This window comes from Myodes glareolus, chromosome 27 (genome assembly GCF_982192425.1).
Source record: "Myodes glareolus chromosome 27, mMyoGla1.1, whole genome shotgun sequence".
NCBI classification, from domain to species: domain Eukaryota; kingdom Metazoa; phylum Chordata; class Mammalia; order Rodentia; family Cricetidae; genus Myodes; species Myodes glareolus.
Window position 1 is genome coordinate 37174903 of NC_142052.1, and position 5682 is coordinate 37180584.

The 5682-nt window shown below is 35.6% G+C and overlaps 1 pseudogene; it reads left to right on the plus strand.

Moving 5' to 3' along the window:
• The first annotated feature begins 2593 nt into the window (after positions 1-2593).
• On the plus strand, positions 2594-5413 carry LOC125414161 (heat shock protein HSP 90-alpha-like; annotated as a pseudogene).
• The last annotated feature ends 269 nt before the right edge of the window (positions 5414-5682 follow it).

Here is a 5682-nt window from a genome sequence, read left to right on the forward strand (position 1 = left end):
GTGTAATTCTTGCTTGATACCAGTTTTGTATATGTAATTTTACTATATAAAGTTCAAAACCTTTCTTTTATTTAGACAGAAAAGGGGAGTTGATGCAAGAATCCTCTCTGGCTCCTGTGAGTATGTTTTATTGCCATTGCTTAATAAAGAACCTGCTTTTGGCCACTGAAACAGAGAAAAGCCAGGCAGGAAATCCGAACAGAGACGCAAAGATAAATTAGCGGTGGTCAAAGATAGCATGTAGCTGCCAAAGGACACACACACACCCCAGAACCTTGCCAGTAATCCACGGGCCTCATGGTAAAGTACAAAATAATAGGAGTGGGTTAATTTAAGATGTAAGAAACAGTGAATAAGAAGCCTGAAAAAGAGACCAAGCAGTGTTTTAATTAATGTAATTTCTATGTGATTGTTTTCAATAAAAAGAAAGAAAAGTTCAGGAACAAAGATGAATAAATGTATATGGACATAAGAGAGAAAGAAAAAAGTACAGACAGCTATAAATTAAAGGAGTGAGGATAAATGTTAAAATGTAATAGAGTTAAAAATAAGCCACATGATTTTGAAAAGTATTCAGAGTGTAGATTATGTATATTATTGTGTTTTCTTTGAATATTTTGATTGTGAATGAGCTTAGTACAGACAGATATTTCATTGTACAGGCTATTAAGCTGAACCATCATATAGATCTCAAATTTATCAAGACTCCAAAATTTGAGGATAAGGATATGGTGCTTTGGGAAAGAGGTTCTGCTTTTGTTTCCACAGAAGATGAGAACCTGTGGATTTCTTTCAAGCTAATTTGGTTTGATGGAAAAAGACCCTGAAAGGTCTCGATGAGCACTAAAACTACTTCGTACAACAAACAGCAGAAAGCAGTTTGGAGAAAACAATGCCCAAATTCCCAAAATGACTGTTTATAAATGCTTATTACAATTTAAAAGGGAGTTTATTATAAGTGATTAACGATCACAGTTAATTTATTCAAAAAAAGAAATATAGAAGTGAATACCTTACATTTGTATGGAGTTTGGTTTATTGATATAAAATTAAGCTCAATTTTGTTATATGCATGCTTCTATTATTGTTTAAGGCATTATATTTATACAGCTCAGCTTAAAATGTAGTCTCTGTTTACATATATTAGTCTATTTTTATTAGCTTTTGAGACATGGTTTTAAAATGTATCTGAAGATTGCATAAAACACATGATTTCTTTCCTCTGACTCTCTAGTGTTGAGCTTTAGGTTTGTGCCAACTACCAAAAATACATTTTGTTTGTGCTTGGGTGTGTATGTGTTCCTGAGCTTTTCTTTCTTTTTATTGAAAATAGATTTTTTTCTCATATACTATATCCTGATTATGGTTTCCTCTTCCACTCCTCCTCCCAGTTCTTCCCCATCTCCCCTCCATTCTGGACACACTGTTTTTCTGTCTCGCAATAGAAAACTAACAGGCTTTTAAAAGAGGACAACAAAATGAAATAACATAATAAGTTAAAAACAAAAATTAACATATCAAAGTTTTACAAGACAAACAAAAAGAAGGAAGAGTCCAAGGAAAGGCATAGCATTAGAGACACAGTTGCTCCCATGGTCACAAGTTCCATAAAAACACTAATCTGGAAAACATAATATACACACAGAGAACCTGGTGAAGTCCCATGAAAACCCTGTTCATGCTACCAAAATTCCTGTGTGTTCATACAAGCTTTGACCATATTGATTTATAGGGTCTTGTATTAGCTTTGGATCATCACTTCTTCTCATTTGGACATTAGAAACATTTTCAATGTTGAAAATGTTAGTAGAAAAAATTATAACTTTAATACATTCTAGCAAAATTTGATACAATTTTGAAAGTTAAAATCTTCTACATGCATTTTATTTATACACAATGATATTACAGAACTATACATGATTTTTATCAAGTTTATCTGATTCTTGTACATGGATATTTCTCTTACGCTATCTAATTACTTGGATATGATACATCATTTATTAGCCTGTAAAACTGATATCAGGTTAAGTTTGATTAGAAAGGCTATATTTTAAAAAATATTAGAAGATTAACCTTATTGTTTGTTCATTATGTTATTTTTGTGTGATTATGAGTCAGGGAATCATCTGGCTTCTTACAAATGAAAATAGAACATAAATGTCAATTTCGTGAGTGTGAATTAGTATCAAGCTGTTGCCTGAAGGACAATTGAATTATTACCAGAAATTATTTGTGGGTAAAAAATAACTTGTTCTTTGAGTAAATGACTTAACATAGTAGTTTAACCTGAACACAATGTTCCAAATTATTGATTAGAATATATGTAATGATACAAATGAATAATAAGGCAATTTTAATTACTCATCAGATCAGTACTGGTTAACCTCTGACGTTTAAACCTATATCAAGGTATGGGTGTTTAACTTAAATATGGATAACCTATTTACAAAGTCTATTTTTAAAAATTTGCCAGCATTTGACCTACATATTACCTGGAAACTTAATTATTCATCTCTTTTCATGTAACGGAATTATTAAGAAATTAATAATGAAGTTGCTTCAGTGTCATGGTGCAGCTAGTCACTTAGAAAAGATGCATGAGGAAACCCAGACCCAGGACCAACCAATGGCGGATGAAGAGGTCAATATTTTTGACTTTAAGACAGAAATTGCCCAGTTGATGTCCTTGATCATCAACACATTCGATTCAAACAAAGAGATTTTCTGAGACAGCTCATTTCAAATTTATCAGATGCTCTGGACAAGATCAGATATAAGTTTCTGACAAATCCTAGTAAACTGGACTCTGGGAAGTAGTTGCACACTAATCTAATTCCCAACAAACAAAATAAAACTCTACCATTGTGGATATTGGAATTGGAACGACCAAGGCTGACTTGATAAATAGCCTTGGTTCTATTGCCGAGTCTGGCACAAAAACCTCCATAAAGGCTTTGCAGGCTGGTGCAGGTATTTCTATGACTGGCCAGTTTGGTGTTGGTTTCTACTCTGCTTATTTGGTTGCTGGGAAAGTGACAGTGATTCCAAACACACGGATGATGAGCAGTATGCCTAGAAATCCACAGCAGGGGGATCATTCACAATGGGGACTGACACAGGAGAGCCACTGGGTCATGGAATCAAGCTTATCTTACACCTGAAAGAAGACCAAACCAAGTATTTGGAGAAAGGAGAATAAAATAGATTGTGGAGAAACATTCCCAGTTTATTGGCTATCCCTTTACTCTCTTTGTGGCGAAGGAATATGGTAAGGAAGCTGGTGAATACGAAGATGAAGAAAAAGAAGATAAAGAGGAAGAAAAGTAACAAAGAAAAGGAGCATGATGACAAGCCGGAAATAGACAGTGTTGGTTCTGATGGAGAAAAAGAAAAAGAAAAGAAGGACGGTAACAAGAAGAAGGAGAAGCAGGAGGATGAAGGAGAGGAGGAGAAGGAGGAGCGGAAAAGGAAGAAGGAAGAGGAGGAGAAAGGAGGAGGAGAAGGAGGAGGAGGAGAAAAAGAAGGAGAAGGAGAAGAAGGAGAAGGAGAAGGAGAAGGAAGAAGGAAGAAGGAAGAAAGAAGAAAGAGGAGAAGGAGAAAAAGAAGAGGAGGAAGAGGAGGAAGAGGAGGAGGAAAAAAGACAGACAGACAGACAGACAGACAGACAGACAGACAGAAAGAAAGAAAGAAAGAAAGAAAGAAAGAAAGAAAGAGAGAAAGAAAGAAAGAAAAAGTACATTGATCAGGATCAGGAAGAGCTCAACAAAACAAAGCCAATTTGGACCAGAAATCTGATGACACTACTAATGAACAATATGGAAAGTTCTACAAGAGCTTAACCAACGAAAGGACATAACATTGGGCAGTAAAGCATTTCCTGTTGAAGGACAACTGAAGTTCCGGGCCCTCCTTTTTGTTCAAAGACATGTTTCTTTTGATCTGGTTAAAAACAACGAAAACAAAACAAAACAAGTTGTATGTGTGCAGAATTTTTACCATGGATAACTGTGAATAGTTAATCCCTGAGTATCTGAATTTCATTAGTGGAGTGGTGAATTCTGAGGATCTTTCTCTGAATATCACCCATGAAATGTTGCAGCAAAGCAAAATGTTGAAAGTTACCAGAAAGAATTTGGTCAAGAAATGCTAAGAACTATTCACTGAGCTGGCAGAAGATAAAGAGAACTACAAAAAGTTTTATGACAATTTCACTCTTGGGAATATATCCAAGATATGCCCTATCATACTACAAAAGCATTTGTTCAACTATGTTCATAGCTGCACTATTTGTAATAGCCAGAACATGGAAACAACCTAGGTGCCCTTCAATAGAAGAATGGTTAAAGAAGGTGTGGAACATATACACATTAGAGTTTTACTCAGCGGTAAAAAGCAATGACATCTTGAATCTTGCATGCAAATGGATGGAAATAGAAAACGCTTTACTGAGTGAGGTAACCCAGACCCAAAAAGAGGAATATGGTATGTACTCACTCATAAGTGGATTCTAGCCATAATTAAAGGTCTTTGAGCCTGTAAGTTCTCAAAAAATATAAAGCTTGGAATTCATGAAGATTCTCAAAATCGGGAGAAACTTTCAGAGCTATTGTACTACACATCTGCTTCTGGAGATGAGCTGGTTTCTCTCAAGGATTATTACACCAGAATGAAAAAAATCTGGAAGCACATCTACTTTATTACAGGTGAGACAAAGGACCAAATTGCTAATTCCGCCTTTATGGAACATTTCCGAAAGCATGGCTTAGAAATAGTCTATATGATTGAGTCGATTGATGAATATTGTGTGGAACAACTGAAGGAATTTGAAGGCAAGACCTTGGAGTTACCAAAGATGGACTGGAGTTTCCAGAAGATGAAGAGGAGAAAAACAAACAGGAAGAAAAAAAAGACAAAATTTGAAAACCTCTGCAAAATTATGAAAGATATTTTGGAGAAAAAGGTTGAAAAGGTGGTTGAATCAAAATGATTGGTGACATCCCCATGCTGTGTTGTCAAAAGCACATATGGGTCGACAGCAAACATGGAAAGAATCATGAAAGCTCAAGCCCTTAGAGACAACTCAATGAAGGGTTACATGGCAGCAAAGAAGCACCTGGAGATAAACCCTGATCACTCCATTATTGAAACCTTCAGGCAAAAGGCAGAGGCAGACAAGAACGACAAATCTATGAAGGATCTGGTCATCTCGCTGTTTGAAACTGTACTCCTGTCATTTGGCTCTAGTTTGTAAGATCCCCAGACACATACTAAGAGGATCTGCAGGATGATCAAGCTTGGTCTAGGCATTGGTGAAGAGGATCCTACTGTGGATGATACCATTGCTGCTGTAACTGAAGAAATGCCACTCCTGGAAGGAGATGATGACACATCACGCATGGAAGAAGTAGACTAAAGTAGACTAAGCTTCACCAGAACTAAATATTTGATGCTTACTTTCAATCCTTCTGATGATGTATTTCCCAGGATTTTTGTTTGTTTTTGTTACCACTTAAAACATCTGTGCGGTATGAAAACTAAGGGAAAGATAAGGCTTCTTTCTACTTGTATGATACTGTGATACTATGTGTTTGATTCAATGGGTTGGTAGAAAATTTGTTGCAAGATGTAATATAACCTATTAATTTTGTGGTATGAAGTATTTAGTTGTTGAGCTAGATTTTT